This window comes from Balaenoptera ricei, chromosome 1 (assembly GCF_028023285.1).
Source record: "Balaenoptera ricei isolate mBalRic1 chromosome 1, mBalRic1.hap2, whole genome shotgun sequence".
Classification (NCBI taxonomy): domain Eukaryota; kingdom Metazoa; phylum Chordata; class Mammalia; order Artiodactyla; family Balaenopteridae; genus Balaenoptera; species Balaenoptera ricei.
Window position 1 is genome coordinate 171032838 of NC_082639.1, and position 27527 is coordinate 171060364.

Sequence of the window (27527 nt, forward strand, 5' to 3'; positions counted from 1 at the left end):
GTGATATCATACAGTATTTGTCTTTGTCTGACTTATTTCACTTAGCATAATAACCCCTAAGTCTGTCTGTCCATGTTGTCACAAATGGCAAAATTTTGTTCTTTTTATGGCTGAGAAGTGTTCCATTGCGTGTATATATATATATATATATATATATATATATATATATATTATATATATATATATATATATATATATATATATATATATATATGTCACATCTTCTTTTTCCATTCATCTGTTGATGGACACTTAGGTTGCTTCCATATCTTGGCTATTGTAAATAATGCTGCAAAGAATACAGGGGTGCCTATATCTTTTCAAATTAGTGGTTTCATTTTCTTGATGTAAATATCCAGAAGTGGAATTGTTGGATCTTATGGTAGTTTTATTTTTAATTTTTGAAGGAACCTCTATACTGTTTTCAATATTGGCTGCACCAATTTACATTCCCACCAACAGTGTATGAGGGTTCCCCTTTCTCCACATTCTCACTAACACATTTTTTTTTTTTTTGCTGTCGTTTGATAATAGCCATTCTGACAGGTGTGAGGTGATATCTCACTGTGCTTTTGATTTGCATTTCCCTGATGATTAGTGATGTTGAGCCTCTTTTCATGTGTCTATTGGCCATAAGTACATCTTCCGTGGAGAAATGTCTATTCAGGTCCTCTGCCCATTTTTTAATCTGACTGTTTTTTGGGTTTTTTTGTTTTGGGGTTTTTTGTTTTCTCTTTTTCTTTTCTTTCTTTTTTTTTTTTTTTTTTTTTTGCTATTAAGTTGTGTGAGTTCTTCATATATATTCTGTGAGTCCCTATTGGATAAGTCACTTGCAAATGCCTTCTTCCATTCAGTAGGTTGCCTTTTGTTTTGTTGATGGTTTCCTTCACTAGGCAAATGCTTTTTTGTTTTATTAGGTCCCACTTGTTTATTTTGCTTTTGTTGCCCTTGCCTGAGGAGACAGATACAAAAAAATATTGCTGAAACTGATGTCAAAGAGCATACTGTCTATGTTTTCTTCTAGGAGTTGTATAGTTTCAGGTTTTACATTTAATTCTTTAATCCATTTTGAGTTTATGTATGTGGTGTGAGAAAACAGACCAGTTTGATTCTTTTGCATGTAGCTGTCCAGTTTTCCCAACATTATTTATTGAAAAGACTGTCTCTTCCCCACTGTATATTCCTGGCTCCTTTGTCATAAATTAATTGATCATACAAGCATGGGTTTATTTCTGGGCTCTTTATTCTGGTCCATTGATCTATGTATCTGTTTTTGTGCCAGTGCCAGACTGTTTTGATTACTATAGCTTTGTAGTATAGTTTGAAATCAGGGAGCATGATTCCTCCAGTTTTGTTCTTCTTTCTTAAGGTTGTTTCGGCTATTCGGGTTTTGGGGAGTCCACAGAAATTTTAGGATTATTTGTTCCAGTTTTGTGAAAAATGCCATTGGTATTTTGATAGGAATTGCATTGAAGCTATAGATGGCTTTGGATATTATAGATCTTTTAACAATATTAATTCTTCCAATCATGAGTACAGTATATCTTTCCATTTATTTGTGTCATCTTCAATTAATTTCATAAATGTCTTATAGTTTTCAGAGAAAAGGTCTTTCACCTCCTTGGTTAGATTTATTCCTAGGTATTCTATTCTTGTTTATGCAGTTGTAAATGGGATTGTTTTCTTAATTTCTCTTTCAGATAATTCATTATTAGGGTATAGAAATGTGATAGATTTCTTTGAATTTGTTGGTTTTGTATACTGAACTTTACTGAATTCATTTATTAGTTTCAATAGTTTTTTGGTGGTCTTTAGAGTTTTCTATATATAATGTATATTACCACTATAAAAAATAGTGACAGTTTTGCTTCCTCCTTTCCAATTTCTTGTCTGATTGCTGTGGCTAGGATTTCCAATACTATGTTAAATAAAAGTGGTGATAGTGGGCAACTTTGTCTTGTTCTTGATCTTAGAGAAAAATCTTTCAGCTTTTCATCATTGAGAATGATGCTAGCAGTAGGTTTGTCATATATCGCCTTTATTATGTTGAGGTATGTTCCCTCTATACCCACTTTGTTGAGAGTTTTTTTTTTTTTTTTTAAAGCATCCCCAGTGACCAATGGCTGGGAATCCTCTCATTAATTTTATTTATTTATTTATTTTTGGCTGTGTTGGGTCTTCATTTCCGTGTGAGGGCTTTCTCCAGTTGCGGTGAGCAGGGGCCACTCTTCCTCACGGTGTGCAGGCCTCTCACTGTTGCGGCCTCTCCTGTTGCGGAGCACAGGCTCCAGACGCGCAGGCTCAGTAGTTGTGGCTCACGGGCTTAGTTGCTCCACGGCATGTGGGATCTTCCCAGACCAGGGCACGAACCCGTGTCCCCTGCATTGGCAGGCAGATTCTTAACCACTGCACCACCAGGGAAGCCCTTGTTGAGAGTTTTTATCATAAATTTTGAATATTATCAAATGCTTATTCTGCAGCTATTGAGATGATCATATGATTTTTAATCCTTCCTTTTGTTAATGTAGTGTATCATGTTGATTGATTTATGGATACTAAACCATCTTTGCATCCCTGGAGTAAATCCCTCTTGATCATGGTGTATGATTCTTTTCATGTATTGTTGAGTTCAGTTTGTTAATATTTTATGGAAGATTTTTGTATCTATGTTTATCAGGGATATTGGCCTGTAATTTTCTTTTTTGGTAGTGTCTTTATCTGGTTTTAGTATCAGGGTAATGCTGGCCTTGTAGAATGAGTTTTGAAACATCCTTCCCCTTCAATTTTTTTTGGAATAGTTTGAGAAGGATAGGTGTTAGCTCTTCTTTAAATGATGGGTAGAATTCACCTGTGAAGCCACCTGGTCCTGAACTTTTGTTTGTTAGGAGTTTTTGATGCAACTTCATAACTAGTTATCAGTCTATTCAGATTTCCTATTTCTTCCTGATTCAAACTTGGAAGACTGTGTGTTCTAGGAATTTATCCATTTCTTCCAGGTTGTCCAATTTGTTGGCATACAATTCTTCATAGTAATCTCATGATCCTTTGTATTTCTGTGGTGTCAGTAGTAACTTCTCTTTCATTTCTGATTTTATTTACTTGAGCCATCTCTCTTTTTTCTTGATGAGTCTGGCTAACGTTTATCAATTTTATTTCTCTTTTCAAAGAACCAGCTCTTAGTTTCATTGAAATTTTCTTCTATTTTTATCTCTATTTCATTTTTCTTCCAGTTTTATTGAGATATAATTAACATACAGCCCTATATAAGTTTAAGGTATATATCATAATGATTTGATTTACATAATCATAATCCACAATAAGTGTAGTGAACATTCATCATCTCATATAGGTACAAAATAAAACAATTTTTTTCCTTGTGATGAGAACTCTTAGGATTTTCTCTCTCATCAATTTTTTTTTTTTTTTCGGCTGCATTGGGTCTTTGTTGCGGTGCTTGGGCTTTCTCTCTAGTTGCAGCAAGCAGGGGCTACTCTTCATTGTGGTGCATGGGTTTCTCATTGCAGTGGCTTCTCTTGTGGTGGAGCATGGGCTCTAGGGCGCGCGGGCTTCAGTAGTTGTGGCACGCGGGCTCAGTACTTGTGGCTCACAGGCTCTAGGGCACAGGCTCAGTAGTTGTGGCACACGGGCTTAGTTGCTCCGTGGCTTGTGGGATCTTCCTGGACCAGGGATCGAACCTGTGTCCCCTGCATTGGCAGGCAGATTCTTAACAACTGCGCCACCATGGAAGTCCCTCTCTCATCAATTTTTATATAAAACATAGAGCAGTGTTAATGATATTAATCATGTTGTAGATTTATCTTATAAATGTTATCTTATAACAGTGTTATATAATGTTGTACAGTTATCTTATTTATCTTATCACTGGAAGTTTGTACCTTTTGACCACCTAGTCTCTATTTCATTTACTTCCACTCTGATCTTTATTATTTCCTTACTTCTACTAACTTTGGGCTTTGTTTGTCATTCTTTTTCTAGTTCCTTTAGGTGTAGGGTTAATTTGTTTACTTGAGATTTTTCTTGTTTCCTAAGGTAGACCTGTACCACTATAAACTTACATCTTAGAACTGCTTTTGCTGCATCCCATAGATTCTGGAACATTGTGTTTCCATTTTCATTTGTCTCAGAGCATTTTTTAATTTTCTCTTTGATTTCTTTGTTAACCTATTTGTTGTTTAGTAGCATGTTGTGTAGTCTCCACATGTTTGTGTTTTTTCCAGTTTTCTTCTTGTAATTCATTTCTAGTTTCATATCATGCTTGATATGATTACTTTTTAAAAAAAATAAATTAATTAATTTTAAAAAAAGAATAAGATTTCAGGCATTTCACATTTTCTTGTGCAGTGACTAATCATAAATGTTAAATACTCTTTGAATTGATGACATTTATTAACCAATTTGTCATTGATGTCCTCCTTGAGGTTGTGTGTTGAGTTTATAATATCTTCATTGATGCCTGTAAATTGTGTCAAATCAGCAAAGAATTTCAGCCTTCTCCCAGTGTGTTCATACAGTTCCCTCCTTTTCATTAATTGGTTTATCAAACAATCCAAGAGCCTATTCATGAGTTCTATTCAAATGAATCTCTCCACCTTCATGAACTACTGCTTTTGCTTGATCTGAAAAAATGTAGAGACCGTTAAGTGTAAGCAGTGCTGCTTTCCTTCTGGAGGCTCTGAGAATCCGTTTCCTTGCCTTCTCCAGCTTCTAGAGGCCACCTACAGTCCTTGGCTCATGGCCCCTTCCTCCATGTTCAAAATCAGCAGCTTAGCATCTTTTCAGCTCTCTGACCTCTGCTTCCAACCTTTAATCTTCTCTAACTTTGACCCTCCTGCCTCTTTTTTTTTTAATTTAATTTTATTTATTTTTTTATACAGCAGGTTCTTATTAGTTATCCATTTTATACATATTTAGTGTATATATGTCAATCCCAATCTCCCAAGCTTGATATGATTTCAATCTTAAATGTATTGAGACTTTCTTGTGGTCTAATATGTGATTTATCCTGGAGAATGCTGCATGTACAATTGAAAAGAATGTGTATTCTTCTCTTTTGGAGTGGAATGTTCTATATGTATCTATTAAGCCCATATACTCTAATGTGTTGTTTAAGGCCAATGTTTCCTTATTGATTTTCTGTCTGGATGATCTATCCATTGATGTAAGTGGGATGTTAAAGTCCCCTACTACTATTGCATTACTCTCAACATCTCCCTTTATGTCTGTTAATATTTGCTTTATGTATTTATATGCTGCTATGTTGGGTGCATATATTTCACAAGTGTTATATCTTCTTGTATATCTTCTTGTTGGATTGATCCCTTTATCATTATGTTAAGTGCCTTTTTTTCTCTTGTTACAGTATTTGTTTTAAAGACTATTTTGTCTGACATAAGTATTGCTACCCCAGCTTTCTTTTCAACCATTTGCATGGAATATCTTTTTCCATCCCTTCACTTTCAGTCTGTGTTTCTTTATATCTAATATAAAGAACATTATGAGGCTTATATTCCCAGTGCAGGACACCTGGGCTAGGGAGCCCAACGTGGGGCTCAGACTCCTCCTCCTCAGGGCCTCTGTGGTTATGATCATCCTTACCACCTGTGGGGCAGGTTCGGACTAGACTGCAACTCTGCCCCTCCTGCCTGTCTTGATTTGGCCTTTTCTTTATATCCTTAGTTGTAGAAAATCTGTTCTGCTAGTCTTCAGGTCATTCTCAAAGATAATTGTTCTATATGTAGTTGTAGTTTTGCTGTGTCCATGAGACGAGGTGTGCTCAGGACCTTCCTGCTCTGCCATCTTGATCCCACCCCTGGAGAATTTAGAAATTTTATATTCATTTTAATGTAACTTATAAAATGGGAGCAAACATTTTGAAAAAAATTAGAGAATTAGCCTTAATAAACAATATTCTAATAGTGATATCCACCCTTTCTGTGGCTTTATAAGAAATAAGTGTTTCTGTTAAATCAATTTAATTCAACAATTAATAAAAGTAATTAAGCCTATGAGGATAAGTAAAGGAAACACTAGTGAAACAAAGAAATATGATATACCACTTGAAACAAAACAAATTATAAATTCTAAGAAGGCTGTTTAAATATCTAGTAAATTATATAAAGTGAGTGATGACAAAAGTAAGATGCGTAATGAATTTTTAAGTTGTTTCTATTTGTTAAATGGTGCCATTTTGCCAAATGATGTTTGCAAAGCTCCATGGATTGAAAGTAATAAAAATCAGTTTGACTCATTAAATATGATGTTCCATGAGGACAGGGAGGCCCAACCAGCCCCCAGCTCTCCCCATACATGTGGGGAGGCCATCTTGGCTCTTTCAACCCCAACCCCACGGGTTAAATGCAGTCAGCACCACACGGAGCAGAGACAGCGCCCAGCTGAGCCCAGCCCAGGGCTGAGTCATGAGCAAATAAAGAGTGGCTATTATTTTAAGCAACTAAGTTTGAGGACTGTTTGTTATGCAGGGATAGATCACTTCAAACGTTCTTTATTCACCAAGTAACTTTTTAATTTGGTGTCCACTGTGGATAGAACTCATGGCTTCTAGAAAGGGGAAGTGTATAATGAAGCAAACTCCCTTATAGCTTAGATAAGATATGCCTCCAGATACTATACCTCCATTTGCTCAGATTCCTACAGCCACCCAAGCCCCCTTCCAGACAAGCAGGGGCACAAAAGGCTCTGGGATCTGGGCCAAGCTTGGGCTCCCGGGGTCAGCTGTCCTCAGGCTGCAGAGTACTTACCACCCTGTTTGTTTAGAGGGGTTTTTTGTTGTTGTTAAAACATACATAAGATCTACCATTCTAACCATTTTTAAGTGTTCATTTCTGTGAAATTGAGTACATTCACATGTTGTACAACCATCACCACTATCCATCTCCAGAAGTTGTTTTATCTTCCCAAAGTGAAACTCCACCCCCACTGAACAATAACTCCCCATTCTCCCCTCCCCCAGCCCTGGCAACCACCATTCTACTTTCTGTCTCTATGAATTTGACTAGTCTAGATACTTTATATAGGTGGAAAACCATGCTGTCTTATAAATTCAACTTTTTAAATTTTAGTTTATTGAAGTATAGTTGATTTACAATGTGTTAGTTTCTGCTGTACAGCAAAGTGATTCAGCTATATATACATATATATATATATATACACACACATACACATGTATAGGTATATATATATATATATATATATATATATATATATATATATACACACACACATATATTCTTTAATTCAACTCTTTACATGTTGAATCTCTATCTCCTTCTATAAACTGGGAGATCCTTGACATTAAGACTCTTTATTATTCTTCTTTGACTCACCATTACCCCTCCCAGTGTCTGGCATATAATAGATGTCTAGTAAGTGTTCAAGAAATGGATGTGTACAGATGGATGGATGGATGGATGCAGTTATTGGTCTGAGTGGTATGGTAGTTGACTTAAACTAATCTGCCCCACTGATGATGAGCAACCTGCAGATGGACCATATCTACCTCTTACTTATTTACCTAAGAGCGCTTACTACTCTGCAGGCCCAATAAACATGGCACAATCCATGCCTGTAAGGAACTCAGAATCTAACAGAGATGCACAGAGCCATCTATGATAAGAACCTCAACAGAGGAGTGCAAATACTTGTACAGGCTCCTAGGACAAGGCTTTGGACATAGAATGTGTTCAGTAGGAGTTATTTTTCACTGAATTGAATCAGATGACAAACTAGTCGGGAAGCTTTGAGCTTAAATTTCCACTTGCAAGCTGTGTGACTTTAGGCAAATTACTTACTTCATCTCTCCACACCCTGCAGATGTGTTTCAGTTCTGACATGAACACCAGGTATAAGGCAGCTTGGCCTGTGCAGACAGGACCCAGCCTTTCACAGAAGCCACATTTTCACCAAAGAATGGTGGGGAGAGGGACAGAGGGGGACCAGGGAGGGACTTGAACCCCAAAACTGACCATTTCAGAGAGTCCGGGGGTTAGGGAAGCAGAGGAATGGGATGCAGCTTCCTGCTTATGTTCTGAACTCGTCTAAATGTCATCTTCCTGCCAACGCTGCCTTCTGTGGAAATTGTGATTTTGCTATTATTAGCAATGTTAAACAGGCACTGTAAACAGATCGCAAACAATGAGCCTTTGTTAGAAACACCCCATTTAGTTCTGGGCCCTGGCTCCTTCCACACCTGGATATGTAACATCTATTTTAACAATACCGCTTAAGAGGCAGCTGTTGTGTCAGGGGAAATTGTCTTACTTAGAAACTGTAGAGCTTTCAGGAAGAGGTTAATGGTACATGCTGGAGTCTGGCCCTTTATCCTCTTAAAGCATAGAAGTGGATGCCTTCACATACAGGGCAGGCGTTATTATTAACATGATAAGTCTGTGCTGCCATTACTTTTTTTCTGTTTGCTAATTCAGAGAGGAGACTTGAGGGTCTGAGCATTTCTGTTGGTTGTGAAATATATTCCCATGCTTCCCACGTGCTGTGAGCAGGCATGCCATCCTTAATAACAATTTCAGGAGTCCTGCAGAAAATCTGAGGCTACTAAGTTTAGCCCCACAGCTTATGAGTCTGTAACTCACAAGATTAATGTTGAATCTAATTTTATGGAGTCTGAATATTACTGCCATGATTTCCTTTCCTTTCTTTAACGTGCTCTGAGAGTCCCATCTCTTCTCCTTGAGCTTTTCCACACCTCTGTGCTCTACTGGCATTTCTGTTTTTAAAAGCTGTGAGTCACCACAGACTTAGAGAACAAACTTATGGTTAGCAGGGGGAAAGCGTGGGGGGAAGGGATAGTTAGGGAGTTTGGGATTGACATGTACACACTGCTATATTTAAAATGGATAGGGACTTCCCTGGTGGTGCAGTGGTTAAGAATCCGCCTGCCAATGCAGGGGACACAGGTTCAATCCCTGGTCTGGGAAGATCCCACATGCCGTGGAGCAACTAAGCCTGTGCGCCAAAACTGTGGAAGCCCACGTGTCCTAGAGCCCATGAGCCACAACTACTGAGCCCACGTGCTGCAACTACTGAAGCCCACATGCCTAGAGCCCGTGCTCTGCAACAAGAGAAGCCACCACAGTGAGAAGAGCGTGCACCGCAACAAAGAGTAGCCCCCACTCACTGCAACTAGAGAAACCCCACGTGCAGCAACAAAGACCCAATGAAGCCAAAAAAAATTTTTTTAATAAAAATAAAATGAAATAAAATTGATAACCAACAAGGACCTACTGTATAGCGCAGGAAACTCTGCTCAATGTTATGTGGCAGCCTGGATGGGAGGGAAGTTGGGGGAGAATGGATACACGTATATGTATGGCTGAGTTGCTTTGCAGTGCATCTGAAACTATCACAACATTATTAATCGGCTATACTCCAATATTAAATAAAAAGTTTAAAAAACTAAAATAAAACACACACACACAAATAAATAAAATAATTTCATTGGGAACAAAAAAGCTGAGTCAATTATTCCATTTTCTCAGTTCTTGTAAAGATTATCTGAAATTGTTATAAAGATCAGAGTGTCTGTATACACACATGCACACACACACACACACACACACACACATGCATTTGGAATGAAGGAAGTTCTGTCACATTTGGACAAAACAAGTCCTTGAAGCGTCATCTGAATGAGCACCAGATGTCATGATGACCCCACCATTTAACAAGAGCAACCAGTCATGTGTTCTGCGAAAGTATTGATAAATAGTGGTTATTAAGAATCCTGGAAAGGGACCTTCAAGACGGTGGAGGAGTAAGATGTGGAGATCACCTTCTTCCCCACAAATACATCAAAAATACATCTACATGTGGAACAACTCCTACAGAACACCTACTGAACGCTGGCAGAAGACCTCAGACTTTCCAAAATGCAAGAAACTCCCCACATATCTGGGTAGGGCAAAAGAAAAAAGAAAAAACAGAGACAAAAGAATAGGGATGGGACCTGCACCTCAGGGAGGCAGCTGTGAAGGAGGAAAAGTTTCCACACACTAGGAAGCCCCTTCACTGGCGGAGACGGGTAGTGGGTGGGGGGGAAGCTTCGGAGCCACAGAGGAGAGTGCAGCAACAGGGGTGCAGAGGGCAAAGCGGAGAGATTCCCGCACAGAGGATCGGTGCCAACCAGCACTCACCAGCCCGAGAGGCTTGTCTGCTCACCCGACGGGGCAGATGGGGGCTGGGAGCTGAGGCTCGGGCTTCGGAGGTCAGATCCCAGGGAGAGGACTGGGGTTGGCTGCGTGAACACAGCCTGAAGGGGGCTAGTGCGCCACAGCTAGCCAGGAGGGAGCTTGGGAAGAAGTCTGGAACTGCCTAAGAGGCAAGAGACCATTGTTTTGGGGTGCGCGAGGAGAGGGGATTCAGAGCACTGCCTAAAAGAGCTCCAGAGATGGGCGCGAGCTGCGGCTATCAGCATGGACGCCAGAGACGGGCATGAGATGCTAAGGCTGCTGCTGCAGCCACCAAGAAGCCTGTGTGCGAGCACAGGTCACTCTCCACACCGCCCCTCCCGGGAACCTGTGCAACCCACCACTGCCAGGGTCCCATGATCCAGGGACAACTTCACTGTGAGAACACATGGCACGCCTCAAGCTGTTGCAATGTCACACCAGCCTCTGCCACTGCAGGCTCACCCTGCATCCATACCCCTCCCTCCCCCTGGCCTGAGTGAGCCAGAGCCCCCTAATCAGATGCTCCTTTAACCCCGTCTTGTCTGAGTGAAGAACAGATGCCCTCAGGCGACCTACATGCAGAGGTGGGGCCAAATCCAAAGCTGAACGCCAGGAGCTGTTCGAACAAAGGAGAGAAAGGGAAATCTCTCCCAGCAGGCTCAGGAGCATAGATTAAATCTCCACAATCAACTAGATGTACCCTGCATCTCTGGAATATCTGAATAGACAACGAATCATCCCAAATTGAGGCAATGGACTTTGGGAGCAACTACAGACTTGGGGCTTGCTTTCTGCATCTAATTTGTTTCTGGTTTTATGTTTATCTTAGTTTAGTATTTAGAGCTTATTATCATTGGTAGATTTGTTTATTGATTTGGTTGCTCTCTTCCTTTTCTTTTAATATATATACATATTTTTTTTTCCTTTTTCTCTTTTTGTGAGTGTCTCTGTGTATGCTTCTTTGTGTGATTTGTCTGTATACCATTGCTTTTACCATTTGTCCTAGGGTTCTGTCTGTCTGTTTTATTGTTTTGTTTTGTTTTGTACAGTTTTTAGCACTTATTATCATTGGTGGATTTGTTTTTTAGTTTGGTTGCTCTTTTCTTTATTTATTTTTAATTACATTTTTATTTTTAATAATATTTTTTATTTTTTATTTTAATAACTTTATTATTTTTTTCTTTCTGTCTTTCTTTTTTTTTCTCCCTTTTCTTCTGAGATGAGTGACTGACAGAGTCTTGGTGCTCCGGCCAGGTGTGAGGCCTTAGTCTCTGAGGTGGGAGAGCTGAGTTCAGGACCTTGGTCCACCAGAGAACTCCCAGCCCCATGTAATATCAAATGGCAAAAGCTCTCCCAGAGATCTCCATCTCAACGTTAAGACCCAGCTCCACTCAACGACAAGCGAGCTACAGTGCTGGACACGCTATGCCAAACAACAAGCAAGACAGGAACACAACCCCACCCATTAGCAGAAAGGCTGCATAAAATCATAAAAAGTTCACAGACACCACAAAACATGCCACCAGACGCAGTCCTGCCCACCAGAAAGACAAGATCGAGCCTCATCCACCAGAACACAGGCACCAGTTCCCTCCACCAGGAAACGTACACAACCCACTGAACCAACCTTACCCACTGGGGACAGACACCAAAAACAACAGCAACTACGAACCTGCAGCCTGCAAAAAGGAGACCCCAAACACAGTAAGTTAAGCAGAAAGAGAAGACAGAGAAATACACAGCAGATGAAGGAGAAGGTAAAAACCCACCAGACCAAACAAATGAAGAGGAAGTAGGCAGTCTACCTGAAAAAGAATTCAGAGTAATGATAGTAAAGATGATCCAAAATCTTGGAAATAGAATGGAGAAAATACAAGAAACGTTCAACAAGGACCTCAAAGAACTAAACAGCAAACAAACAATGATGAACAACACAATAGATGAAATTACAAATTCTCTAGAAGGAATCAATAGCAGAATAACTGAGGCAGAAGAACAGACAAGTAACCTGGAAGATAAAACAGTGGAAGTAACTACTGCAGAGCAGAATAAAGAAAAAAGAATGAAAAGAATTGAGGATAGTCTCAGAGACCTCTGGGAACATTAAACACACCAACATTTGGTTATAGGGGTCCCAGAAGAAGAAGAGAAAAAAAAAAAGGGACTGAGAAAATATTTGAAGAGCTTATAGTTGAAAACTTCCCTAATATGGGAAAGGAAATAGTCATCAAGTCCAGGAAGCGCAGAGGGTCCCATACAGGATAAATCCAAGGAGAAACACGCCAAGACACATATTAATCAAACTATCAAAAATTAAATACAAAGGAAAAATATTAAAAGCAGCAAGGGAAAAGCAACAAGTAACATACAAGGGAATCCCCCTAAGGTCAACAGCTGATCTTTCAGCAGAAACTCTACAAGCCAGAAGGGAGTGGCAGGACATATTGAAACTGATGAAAGGGAAAAACCTACAACCAAGATTACTCAACCCAGCAAGGATCTCATTCAGAATCGACGGAGAAATTAAAACCTTTACAGACAAGTAAAAGCTAAGAGAATTCAGCCCCACCAAACCAGCTTTACAACAAACGCTAAAAGAACTACTCTAGGCCAGAAACACGAGAGAAGGAAAAGACCTACAATAACAAACCCAAAACAATTAAGAAAACGGTAATAGGAACATACATATTGATAATTACCTTAAATGTAAATGGATTAAATGCTCCCACCAAAAGACATAGATTGGTGAATGGATACAAAAACAAGACCTGTATATATGCTGTCTACGAGAGACCCACTTCAGATCTAGGGACACATACAGACTGAAAGTGAAGGGATGGAAAAAGATATTCCATGCAAATGGAAATCAAAAGAAAGCTGGAGTAGCAATTCTCATATCAGACAAAATAGACTTTAAAATAAAGACTATTACAAGAGACAAAGGAGGACACTACATAATGATCTAAATGTCCATCAACAGATGAATGGATAAAGAAGATGTGGCACATATATACAATGGAATATTACTCAGCCATAGAAAGAAACGAAATTGAGTTATTTGTAGTGAGTTGGATGGACCTAGAGTCTGTCATACAGAGTGAAGTAAGTCAGAAAGAGAAAGACAAATACTGTATGCTAACGCATATATATGGAATCTAAAAAAAAAAAAAAGGTACTGATGAACCTAGTTGCAGGGCAACTAGATTGACATAGAGAATGGACTTGATGATATGGGGTGGGAGGGTGAAGCTGGGGCGAAGTGAGAGTAACATCGACATATATACACTACCGAATGTAAAATAGTTGGCTGGTGGGAGAAAGCAGCATAGCACAGGGGAGATTGGCTCGGTGCTTTGTGATGACCTAGAGGGGTGGAATAGGGAGGATGGGAGGGAGGCTCAAGAGGGAGGGGATATGGGGACATGTGTATGCATATGGCTGACTCAATTTTTTGTGCAACAGAAACTCACACAGTATTGTGAAGCAATTATACTCCATAAAAAATAAAAAATCTTATTCAGTTTCTGCCCAAGAAACCAGTACCCTGTGTAAAAACATTGTGTGTCAACAGTTTACTTTGATGCAGAGCAAAGAACGGGGCACTGGTGTGATTCTTCACAAATCTTAGCTTGGCCACCAAGCAATATTACCCACCATCCTGAGAAATTTCTTACTTTCCCACCATGTCAAACCTTTGGAATTAATGCTGCAAATCAACAAACAAATTTTTAGAATTAGACATAGAGAGCAATGAGATATAATTGAGAAGCTGGTACTTCACCTTTTTGGTCAAATGAATTCTGACAGGGTGCCAAGATAATCCAATGGAGAAAGAATAGTCTTTCAACATATGGTGCTAGGACAACTGGACTGCCATCAGCAAGAGAATGAAAGTAGACTCCTTCCTCACACCATATACAAAAATCAACTCTAAGGATCATAAACCTAATTGTAAGAGTTAAAACCATAAGCCTCTTAAAAGAAAACAAACCTGCAAATTCCTTCATGACCTTGGATTAGGCAATAATTTCTTAGGGATGACATCAAAAGCACAAGTAAGAAAAGAAAAAAATAAATTGGACTTCATCAAAATTAAGACTTTTTATGCTTTAACAGACACCATCAAGAAAATGTAAGCACAACCCACCAAATGGGAGAAATATTTGCAAATCATATATCTAAAGGACTTGTATCTAGACTGTATAAAGAATTCTTATAACTCAATAATTTAAAAAAATGAATAACCCAATTTAAAAATGGGCAGCTCTTTCCCAGCTGTTACCATGGAGGGTGCAGAAGAGAAGAAAAAGAAGGTTCGTGCTGTGCCAGAAAACTTTAAGAAAAAAGTGAAAGAATTTTGCAGAGCTTAAGATCAAGTGCCTGAAAAAGAAGTCTGCCCAAAAGATGCTTCAAAAGGCAGGGAGGAAGCTTATCTATGAAAAAGCTAAGCACCATCAGAAGGAATACAGGCAGATGTACAGAACCGAAATTCGAATGGCTAGGATGGCAAGAAAAGCCAGCAACTTCTATGTACCCACAGAACCCAAACTGGCATTTGTCATCAGGATCAGAGGTGTCAATGGTGTAAGCCCAAAGGTTCAAAGAGTGTTGCAGCTTCTTAGCCTCCGTCAGATCTTCAGTGGTACCTTTGTGAAGCTCAATGGCACCTTTGTGAATTCTCAGCATGTTAATTAACATGCTGAGAAATGTGGAACCATACACTGCATGGGGGTACCCAAACCTGAAGTCAGTAAATGAACTCATCTGCAAGCGTGGTTATGGCAAAGTCAACAAGAAGCGAAGTGCCCTGACAGATAATGCATTGGTTGCTCCGTCTCTTGGCAAATATGGCATCATCTGCAGGAAGGATCTGATTCATGAGATCTATACCATTGGAAAACATTTCAAAGAATCAGACAACTTGCTGTGGCCCTTTAAATTGTCTTCTCCACAAAGCAGAATGAAGAAAAAGACCACCCATTTTGTAGAAGGTGAAGATGCTGGCAACAGGGAAGACTAGATCAACAGGCTTATTAGAAGGATGAACTAAGGTATCTACCATGATTATTTTTGTAATCTGGTCAGTTAATAAACAGTGACTGCTTTCAAACTGGAAAAAAATAAATAAATAAAAATGGGCAAAAGATCTGAACAGACCTTTCTCCAAAAAATGACTAATAATCTCATGAAAAAGTGCTCAGTGACATTATCCATCAGGGAAACGCCAATCAAAACCACAGTGAGATGGCACTTCACATCCTGTCAAAAAGTAGATAATCACAAGTGTTGTGGAGGATATGGAGAAAATGGAACCCACATGCATTGCAGGTGGCAATGTAAAATGTTGCATCTGCTGTGGGAAACACTCTGGCAGTTCTTCAAAAGGTTAAATGTAGAGTTACCATAGGACACAGCAATTCTAATCCTAAGAATATACCTGAGAGAAATAAAAACATATGTCCACATAGAAACCTGTACACAGATGTTTATAGCAGCATTATTCATAATAGCCAAAAAATGGAAACAACCCAAATGTCCATCAGCTGATGACTGGATAAATAAAATGTGGTATATCCATGTAATGTAATGTTATTTGACAATGAAAAGGAATGAACTTTTCCTATATAGCACTGATACATGTTATAAACTGGAGAAACCTTGAAAACATTATGTTAAGTGAAAAGAGCTAGTCACAGAAGGCCACATATTATATCATTTCATTTAAATGAAATATCCAGAATGGGCAAATCTATAAAGATAGGAAATAAATTAGAGATTGACAGGGGAATTCCCTGGTGGTCCAGTGGTTGGGACTCTGCGCTTTCACTGCTGGGGCCCGGGTTTGATCCCCGGTCGGGGAACTAAGATCCCGCAGACCACACTAAGATCCCGCAGGCATGACCAAAAAGAAAAAAAAAAAAAGATTAGTGATTGACTCGGGGTGGGAGGTGGGGGGGAAATGGGAAGTGACTACTAGTGGGTGTGAAATTTCTTTTTGGGTTGATGAAAATGAAAAGTTGATTGTGATGATGGTTGCACAACTCTGTGCATACACTAAAGCCCATTGAACTGTATACTTTAAATGAGTGAATGATATTTCTATAAAGCTGTTAAAAAAGAAAAATAAATTCTTAGGAATAAATTTAGCCAAGGCAACAAAAGACTTGTATATTGAAAACTACAAAACATTGCTGAGAGATGTAAATGAACAGAAAGACATCCTGTGTTCATGGATTGGAAGAGTTCACATTGTTAAGTGACATTGCTATCTAAAGCAATCTACAGATTCAATGCAATCCCTATTAAAATTTCAGTGGTGTGTATTGCATTGTATTGTTTGTTTTGTTTTGCTTCTTGAAGAAATAGAAAAATTCAACCTAAAATTTATATGGAATCTCAAGGGACCCCCAAATAGCCAAATAAATCCTGAAAAAGAGGAACAAAGTTGGAGAACTCATGCTTCTTGATTTCAAAACCAACTACAAAGTTCTAGTAAGAAAACTGGTTATCCACATGCAAAAGAACGAAACTGGACTCTGATCTTACATCATATACAAAAATTAACTCAAGGATCAAAGAGCTAAACTTAAGCACTAAAACTACAGAAATCTTAGGAAAAAACATGGGAAATCTTCAAGACATTTGATTTGATAATGATCTTGGATATGACACCAAAGTCACAGGCAACAAAAGAAAACATAAGTAAGTTGGACTTTATCAAAATTAAAGACTTTTTGTGCCTCAAGGGAGAGTGAATAAAACACCATAAAATATTTGCAAATTATATATCTGATAAGGGATTAATATCCAGAATATGTAAAGAACTCCTAAAACTCAACAACAGCAAAAACCCAATTAAAAAATGGGCAAAAGATTTGAATAGACATTTCTCTAAAGAAAATATACAAATGGCCAATAAGCACGTGAGAAGATACTCAACATCACCAGTCACCAGGGAAATGCAAATCAAAACCACGAGATACCACTTTAAACCCATTAGGATGACTACCATAAAAAATGGAAAATGACCAGTGTTGATGAGGATATGGAGGAACTGGTGGTGCATGCATTGCTCGTGGAAATGTAAGATGGTGGAGATGCTCTGGAAAACAGTTTGTGGTTCCTCAGAAAGTTAAACATAGAATTACTGTATGATCCAGCAATGCCAATTCTGAGCATACACCCCAAAGAACTGAAAACAGGGACTCAAATAAATACTTGTATACCAATGTTCATAGCAGCATTGTTCACAAATAAGCCAAAGGGTGGAAACAACCCAACTCATCTGTCTACCCACAGATGAGTGGATAAACAAAAGGTGGAATACACACACAATGGAATGTTATTCAGCCATAAAAAGAAATGAAGTTCTTACGAATGCTGCATGGATGAACCTTGAAAACACCATGCTAAATGAAATAAGCCTGAAACAAAAGTACAAATATTGTATGATTCTATTTATCTGAAACACCTAGAATAGGCAAATTCATAGAGACAGAAAGTAGAATAGTGGTTACCAGGAGCTTTGGGGGCATGTGGAGTGAGTAGTTATTGTTTAATGGGTACAGAATTTCTGTTTGGGATGATAGAAAAAAAAGATCTGGATATAGATAGTGGTGATGATTTAAAAAGAAAAAAAGATAGTGGTGATGGTTACACAACACTGTGAATGTACTTAATGACACCAAATTGTAAAATTAAAAAGGGTTAAAATGGTAAATTTTATTGTATGTATATTTTACCACAAAGCAGGGCAGGGTGGGGGGGTGGAAGGGGGACATCATTGCCATCCTGACAGTTCTTGTTACTGTCTTTTTCTAAATTAAAAAAAAAGTTTCCCTAATAATCCTATTTCTTGGGACTTCACTGGTGGTCCAGTGATTAAGAATCTGCCTTCCAATGCAGGAGACACAGGTTCGATCCCTGATCCGGGAACTAAGATCCCACATGCCGCAGGGCAACTAAGCCCACGCACCACAACTACTGAGCCCGTGTGCCACAACAAGAGAGAGAAGCCCGAGCGCCGCAACAAAGAGCCCACACACCACAACGAAAGATTCTGCATGCCACAAGGAAGATCCCACATGCTGCAACTAAGACCCGAAGCAGCCAAAATTTTTTAATTAATTAATTAATTTTAAAAAATAATAATCCTATTTCTCTACATCCTTCCTTTTTTAAAGGTTAGTGTTTGTGTAAAAGACAATTTGCATAAAGAAGTTTAATATTCACTATTAACCATGTTATAAATTTTAGAGGAGTTAAAATTTTTGCTTCAATAAGGGACATTGAAAAAAAATTTTTTTAACTTTATGGTGGTTAATATTCAACTGGCCAGTATTGCAATACCTAGTTTGTACCTTATTTAAGTGATCTTGGACAAGTTACTTGAACTCTTCAATCTTCAGTTCCCCGCCTGTGAGTAGGTAGAATACTTCCCTCACAGGATTTCTATAAAAATTCAGTTATATCAGAGTTTTTTGTGGAATTTGACAGGCTAATCCTGAAGTTTCTAGAAAAGTGTAAAGGACCAAGACTAGCCAAGACACACTTGAAGAAGAACAAGAAAATGGATCTTGCCCTATCAAATATCAAGAATTATTATAAAGCTCTAGGAATGAGATAATGGAGACACAGGGGTTACAAACTGAACAATGAAATAAAATAGAAGTTCCAAAAACAGAGCCAGATGTATATATATAAACTTATGACAAGGCTGCCATTGCTTATCAGTGAGGAAATTCATGGTTACAGGGACTACTGTCTATCTCCATGGGAAAAGAAAGAAAGAAATATTGCCCTATTTCACACCAAACACAAAAATCAATTCCAATGGATAAAGAAGATGTGATGTGTATATATATATATATATATGTATGTATATATACAATGGAATACTACTCAGCCATAAAAAAGAATGAAATTATGTGATGTACTGTTTTGAAAATGATGATTTATTCACTGAAGCAACAGCTTCAGGATCTCTATTTGCAATAATTTACAAATACTTTCTAATTAAGATATTTCACTTAAAAAATGAAATTTTGCCATTTTCGACAACATGGATGGACTTGGACTTGGAGGGTATTATGCTTAATGAAATAAGTCAGACAGAGAAAGACAAATACTGTATGTGATCACTTACATGTGGAATCTTAAAAAACGCAATAAACTAGTGAATATAACAAAAAAGAAACAGACTCACAGACAAAGAGAACAAACTAGTGGTTACCAGAAGGGAGAGGGAAGTGGAAAGGGGCAAGATAGGGGTAGGGGATTAAGAGATACAGACTACTATGTATAAAATAAATAAGCTACAAGGATATATTGTACAACTCAGGGAATACAGCCAATATTTTATGATAACTATAAATGGAATGTAACCTTTAAAAATTGTGAATCACTGTGTTGTACACTTGAAACATATAATATTGTAAATCAACTATATCTCAATTTTTAAAAAAAATCAATTCCAGGTAGACTAGAGACTTAAATGTGAAAGGCCAAACTATGAAATTTTTAGAAGACAATACAGGCCATCATATGTTCATAAACTTGATTGCACAGAAATGGCACAAAAAGCATAAAGCTTATAAGGGAAAGTTCGGTAAATTGGACTAAGCTAAAATTAAGAATGCCTGTTCACCAAAAGACAATGTAAAGAAAATGAAAAGAGAAGCTATTAGTTGCAACACATAGTTGAGGTAGTAGTGTCTTGGTCCATTCAGGCTGTGTAACAAAATACCACAGACTGGGTGGCTTATAAAAAATAGAAATTTATTTCTCACAGTTCTTGAGGCTGAAAAGTCCAAGACTAAGGTCCCTGTAGACTCAGTGTCTGGTAGGAGTCTACTTCCTAGTCCTAGACAGCCATTGTCTCCCTGTATCCTCACATGATGTAAAGGACAGGGGCTCTCTCTCTGACCTCTTTTTAATCCCGTTCATGAGGGTTCCACCCTCATGACCTAATCACCTCCCAAAGGCCCCACCTCCGATCACCATCACACTGGGGATTAGGTTTCAACCTCTGAATTTTGAAGGGACACAAACATTCAGTCTATAGCAGGTAGTACCTAAAATATGCAAAGAATTCCTACAAATCTATAATGAAAAGATACAGATCCCAATAGAAAAGGGTTGTATGGAAATATGTATGGAAATATGTTAATATAAATGTTTCAGACATTAAAAAAAAAAAAAAAGGGTTGGCAAAAGATCTGAACTAGCTCTTCGCAGAAGAAGAAATATAAATAGCCATAGCCAAATGAAAATGTGCTCAACCTCATTCGTAATCAGGGAAAAACAAAATTAAAACCACAACGAGATACCATTTCACACCTACCAGACTGGCAAAAGTTAAAAGGAGAATGGCTACATCTGGGGACGGAGGAGGACGCTTCCAGGGGGAGCACACAGGGGATTTCAAAGGTAAAGCTGAACACAGGTGTTCGCTCTACTATAGTTCTTTACACATAACATGTATTTTATGAATACTCTTTGAAGCTACTCAGTATTTAAGCAGAACAATTAAATGAGACGATGACTCAGTAAAATAACACAGCACAGTGGCTGGCATATGCTAGGTGCCCATTCTTCTAATTCTTGTTTCACTGTAAATATTTGAGAACAAATTTGAACAAAACTAAATAGCGGCATTCTCGCAACTCCAGTACTTGTTGGTAGATTGAAGAAGACTACAGGATCAGATTCCAGATCTATTCAAAGACAGGAACAAACAAGCCTTCCCACTCCCGGTCCCCCATCTTACAATCTCGTTATTTGTTCCAATTTTACTGAAAATAAACATCTAAAAGTGTTTCATCCTTTCTCCCATCTCTTTAGATCTCTTTGTGACTAGAAAATAGTCCTTTTGTGAAATCATTATGAGAGAAGCCACAGCCCAGTGGTGGAATAAATGAAAATCGAGGCACAGTGGGTGCCCGCAAGCCAGTGCACTGTCTCAACCTGGCCCTCCACATCGCTACACGGTACGTAACAGGCAGGAAAGGAGAAAAGCTAAAGGCTTGCGCCATGCCTGCTCTTGGATTATACTGCGGCTCACATGTTTTAAATCCCTAAATCATTTTGAAAATATCTGTCATGCAAAAGAGCCCCAGACCAAAGAGAGCTGCAGGTAATAGCAACATTTTAGTAATAAAGCCTCTGACATTGGTCTTCTCCCCACAGTTTTGCTTTTCTCCTTCTGTAACCTTGAAGCAGCTTGGAAAAACAAACGAACAAACAAACAACATAAACAAGGTTTCATTATTTCATCCAAACAGACTTCAGACAAATGGCATCCGGGTATGACATAGAGACCAGCAATAGGATTTCTAAGTTAATGAAAATCAGGAGGAACAAAAAAACCAAGCCAGGCCAGGACTGTGTTTTCACTGGCGGTCTGGAAGAGGGGGTGAGTGAACCAGCGAGAGGAAGAAAGGAAGGGGAGCTGGCCAGACGTCAGCTGGGTGAGGGAAGCAGATGACAACCAAGACGGTTCGTCCCTTCGCTTCATCCCTGAGAGCCTAGTGCATGCCAGGCTTTGTGCTCGGAAACTTCAGCACAGTCCTGCCTCGTGGAGAACACAGCTTAGCGGGAGAAAGAGAGGAGAAATGAGTAATAAACGGCGTAAGAGGAGAAGCAGGGGCTGCCGTGGGAGCACACGGCCCCAGGCTTGCAGGCTGCGCCTTTCCAGGGGAATCAACACTAACCTTGGGCTCTAAAGAGGAGCACGAGTTAGCCTGACACAGTGGGGTGGGGGCCCGGTGAGAAGCAAGGGGAGAAAGCCCCAAGCTGGGGGGGCTGCGGGTGTGGAGACTTCGGAAGCAAGCAGAGTATCCAGAAGGCTCACTGAATAGATTAGAGGGCCTGGAGCAAAGAATACAAGAAGGGCAGAGCTAGGTTCACGCTCTCCCTGGGGTAAGGCCCACTGGACAAGCCCAGGAAATGTACAGCCTTAGCCCTTAAGAGCAGATGGCATGATCCATACACCTCACCTCTACGGCACTCTGGCAACAATAACACACTTGGCTGCAGGTAAGATGCAGGTCGGGAGGTCTGGCTGGGACATGACGGTGACTCAGGGAATGCAGTTGGACCATACACACTGAAACCACAATTACAAGACTGGTTGAAAATTTCTGCAAGATAAACACATTTGCAGTGTGGACCTTCCCGTACACACACTCAGGTCTACGACTCCTGGAAGCTCCCCTGCTGTATTTCAAGAGAAGCCTCCAAGCATTCAAAGTCTATGTTGGGAAACGGGTAAGAGTTTGACAGCCTGCCTGTTGGTATTGAGAACACCTCTGCCGAATTGAAGAAACTGGACTTTTTTCATTTCGAGATCTGCTCACACACAGCCTTAGGGGCATTTGTAAGGTGAGACTGAAGAGGACTAGGAAGTGGGGCGATGTCTGCCCATCACATGCTTAGTCCTAAACTATCCCACCCCCCCATCCCCGCTCCCCACCAGCTCTTCTGGTACCGCAGCTGCTGCAGGCTCTCTTAGCCAGAGACCTGTCAGGAGTCAATTGAGCTGTATCCATCCAGGTATCGCGATACATTTGTTTCAACTATAATTACTCCTCCTGGCAGAGAGACGCATCCTGGTGTGAGACAGAGCAGGCCAGCGCCACCCAGGTGCGTGGACCAGGCAGCAGGCAGAGTGCAGTGAGGTAGCTCTGCCATCTGGTGCGTAGAAGAAAGGGCCTGAGGCTCACACCTCCACCCACAGCCTCTAAAGTCCAGACTTCCCATAGCAAACCAAGTGCTAACGCCTCCATTCAATTCTATTCAGCCCCTCCAGTCCCATGCGTCCATTTTTTTGACTCCTCATCCTCTTCCAATTAGCCCTTGACATTCATTTTGACCTGATCTCACCAGGATAAAAATGCTGGGTTGTTAGGGCCAGGGGTTGAGAGTGGAAAGCAGAGAAAATTAATTGTGTAATTTGTCTCAAGGTCTCTACAAGCCCTGGTGACAGCCTTACCTCTTCTATCCAGACGTGGTCCTGATGGAGATAATAATGGATTATTTTCCTAAAAATAATTATTGTTATGGTTAAAGCTAAATTGCTCTCTCTTTTTGTCATCTTAGAAAACAAATGATATGTTCCAAACGCCGGTGTGACTGTTTCTTCTACCCCTTTTTGCCACCAGTGCCTTGCATGTAGCAGGCATTTATAAAAAAATGTTTATTGATGCTATATGACGGATAATTAGCACCAGAGCCTGCTGGTTTGGAAAAGGAACTTTCAGGAAACCGAAGATCTAGAAGCACAGAAATGGACAAACCCACATAGGGCACACCTCAACACGTGACTGCTCAAAGGAGCCCACCCTATCGAATCAAACATCAACATGATTCAAGTCACAAGGACCCTTTCAACGTGGGGACCTATTCCTCCCCAGGATCCCCTTGTGGAAAAAAACACGTATTTACCTTACAGATTTTGTTGGAGATTCTGTCCTCTCTGTGGGAAGATATTTGGAGACATCACTCAGCAGGAGAGACTTGGAGGGACCAGATGGCTGGTAAATGAGAGGCTATTCTCAATCCAGGGCCAACAGGAAAGCAGAAAACCAGAGCTCAAATTTAGATTGAAACCTGGTACCCAACAGTATAAAGTTAGAAACTCCCTTGGACCATCTGGCACTTTTAAATAAATACCTGTCTGTCCAATCCTAGAATGGAAAGGAGACTCAAAGTCTAGCTTTCTTCGCAGAGACAGCCTCCGTATTACCGGTAGGGCTTAGCAGCCGCAGGAGTTGCTTAAGATGGAGTAGCTGACTGAGGCTACGTCAACGACTGCCAGTCTGAAGGATCTTAGAGTTCTTTGGAATCTTTCTGATTCCACACGTCTTTCATGCTTCTCTTCTCTCCACCTAATTCTTTTTTTCATTATCCTACCTGAAGCTAGAACACACACACACAGACACAGACACACACACACACACACAAACACACACACACACACACACACACACACACTGTGCAACCCTATCTAAATGTTTTAATACATTATTGTCCTTCTGCCAATCCACTCATAATGGTCTTTCCTCCTCATTGACACTTGCCACTTTCCATCATGTCTCTCTCCCCTTCTTGACAATGACCCCTAAAAACCAGCATTTCACCTTCCTGTGTGAAGTCACCATCCCTGAGTATTATGAAATATGGGGTCTCCCGGCCAAATCAATGTATATCTCAGACCCTCCACCCCCATCTCCAACCACCACATGGCGTTAAGATCTCTCCCACATGTTAACCATGAGCTAACACTACCTTGACCTTTTACCTGGACTAGAAATGGCTTAACCTGATCAATTTCTTCAACTGAATCTTCAGCCGTTGGAAAAAGAAGTGAAGAAAGAGTCTGGATCAGGAGGACTGACAGTAAAGACCACAGGAAACGGGAGACAAATAGGACCTCCCTTACTTGTTTCCCCCTTCTCTCCTATTGTTAAAGAGTAAATGAGATAAAGTGCAAATGCACTCAGTATACACAGTTAAACTCAATACAAATGTAATTTAACATTGCTATTAATTTTTTTAATCACAAAAAAATCCCTTCATTAGCATGGAGCTAATGTCATGGATGGTTCCCTCAAATAAGCTCCACCTCCATGACACAATGCTTTAGTCTCAGTCTTAGTCATCTTCAGCTCCACCCCCTCCCTTGCCCTCCACATTGTTGGCACAGTTTCCATTCACTCTTTTTTCAGAAAATCCTTCAACTCAGTCTCTTCATCTGCTCTCTTTTGCCCTGAACTCAGCCCAGCTTCTTGCCATCTTGACACTAAAGTATGACTCCCTCTCACTCTAGGATCTGCCCACTCTGTGTCATTTCAGGTCCTCCAAGAAACAGATGTCAAAACAGGATTAGACATGCAAGATAATTGACTGGAGAGAGGGCCAGTGGGGAGTTGCATGTGAAGGATAAAGAGGGAGGGAGTGGCGGAGGAGGGAGAGCCTTTGGACCACTGTGCAGGTCTGACACCTGTGAGAGGTGGAAGGAAGATGGGGTAGCAAGAACCTCTGACCACAGTGCAGCCCTGAGAAAATCTCAGTTGACCAATGGGTAGCCTCCAAGCAAAGGTCCCCATTAGCAGAACCCCACATGGGACAGAAATGAGGCTTTAGTACCCTCTCCGTGCTCAGTCACTGACAGAAGTCAGCTGAAGAGAAGCGTGACCTCAGCATAAATAGCAAAGGGAGAAAGAGAGTCTTCTCAATAAAGGTACTGGGTCAGGTGGATATACATAAGGAAAAAAATTGAAAGTTCCTCTGACACCATTCACAAAAATTAATTCTGGGTGGATTTTAGACCTAAATGTGAATGAAAAAAAAAACCAAAAATGTGAAAGACAAAAAAAATTTAAGCTTTTAAAAAATAATACAAGAGAATGCATTTATGACCAAGAAAGGAAACATACAAACTATATAGGAAAAGAAGGATTAATTTGAATACATTAAAATTAAGAACCTTTATTTATCAACATTAAGAACTTCTGTTTTGGAAGGCAGAAGAGAATGAAAAGACAAACCAGAGCAGGAGAAGGTAGCTTTAACACGTGTAACTGATAAGGGGCTCATAACCAGACTATAAATAAAACTACTAAAGTCAATGAAAATTTTAAAAAAGCAACAGGGAGGGCTTCCCTGGTGGCACAGTGGTTAAGAATCTGCCTGCCAATGCAGGGGACACGGGTTCGAGCCCTGGTCTGGGAAGATCCCACATGCCACGGAACGACTAAGCCCGTGAGCCACAACTACTGAGCCTGCGCGTCTGGAGCCTGTGCTCCGCAACAAGAGAGGCCGCGACAGTGAGAGGCCCGCACACTGCGATGAAGAGTGGCCCCCGCTCTCTGCAACTGGAGGAAGCCCCCGCACAGAAACGAAGACCCAACACAGCCAAAAATAAATATAAATAAATAAATAAATTTATAAAAAAAAAAAAAAAAAAGCAACAGAGAACCCAGTAGAAAAAAATGGCCAAAGACTTGAACAGGTGTTACAAAAGAGGATATCCCAATAGCCAATAAATTTATGAACAGATTCCTAATATCATTAATCACAAGGGGAATATACATTAAAACCACAATGAGATATCACTAAACACTCACCTGAACACTTAAAACTGAAAAGACTAATAACGCCAAGTGCAGGAGAGACTGTGGAACAACAGAAGTTCCCAGGTGTTACTGGGAAGGGTGTATAAAATGGTTCAGTCACTTTGGAAAACTGTTTGCAATAGAGACTACTAAGCTCACCCTGTGACCCAAAAATTCCACTTGTCGGTCTGGAAGTACCTAGAAGTGGCATTACATATGCATAAAATGCACACCAAAAGACATGTACAAGAATGTTCATGGCAGCATCATTATCATGAGGCAAATGTCCACCATGAGTAAAATGGATAAATAAATTGTGGTCTATTCATTCCACGGCATACCATAGTGAAAATTAATAGATCAGAGCTACTCCTGACAATATGGATGAATTGCTCAAATACAATGCAGAGTGAAACCTACTCCAGGATTATACAAATTCAAAAACAAGTGAAACTAAAATTTGGTGTTTAGGGATTCATGCTTATGTGGTAAAACTACTGAAAGAAAAAAAAAAAGCAAAGACACGATAACCATCAAAGTCAAGATGGTGGTTACCTTCAGGGAGGTTGGGGGGGTGGTAATAGGAAGAGGTATGCATGAGGTTTTGAGACGCTAGCAATGCTCTACTTTTGACCTGAGTATTTGCTGTATAATAACTTTTAAAACCTTATTATTATCTTTCATGCATTTTTCTTAATTGTGTTATATTTCATAGCTTTAAAAAATGTTTCTTTTACAGTAAAAAATAAGAAAATTTTGCAAAAGAGGAGCAATATAGATAGGCCTAGCTCCTGCCCCTGAAAGCGTAAACCTGATTATCTGGCAGGGACTGTGTGAAAACCCTAACAAAGCGTAAGAAGTAGAAGACCAATCACAAAGAAGTTAATTTCATGAGATGACAAAGCATTGTTCCCCCCCACCCCTTTTTTAATAAAAGAAGTAGAAAACAGAAGGTGTTATTAACAGAAACATCCATGGAAGCAAAACTGCATAGAAGACCGACTGTCTGCCTAGCGCCCCAACTATATAGAGAGAGTCGAGGTGATTCTGCCTCTCCTCCTATCAGATAAGGGATCCCTCTCTTCACCTGGCTGGCGGTTTGAACTGCAAGGAAGGACAACACCGTGACTCGTACAAGCAAAAAGTGACTGATGGCTCATTTTCCCAAGGTACTTTTGGAGCCACCTTG

The 27527-nt window shown here is 39.8% G+C and overlaps 1 protein-coding gene and 1 pseudogene across 5 annotated transcripts in view; one reads left to right on the plus strand and one right to left on the minus strand.

The window, feature by feature from the left end:
- CNIH3 (cornichon family AMPA receptor auxiliary protein 3) overlaps positions 1–27527 on the minus strand; it is a 277164-nt gene that overhangs the window by 137820 nt on the left and 111817 nt on the right. The gene's annotated exons all lie outside the window — the stretch shown is intronic.
- Positions 14507–15310, plus strand: LOC132354022 (large ribosomal subunit protein uL30-like; annotated as a pseudogene).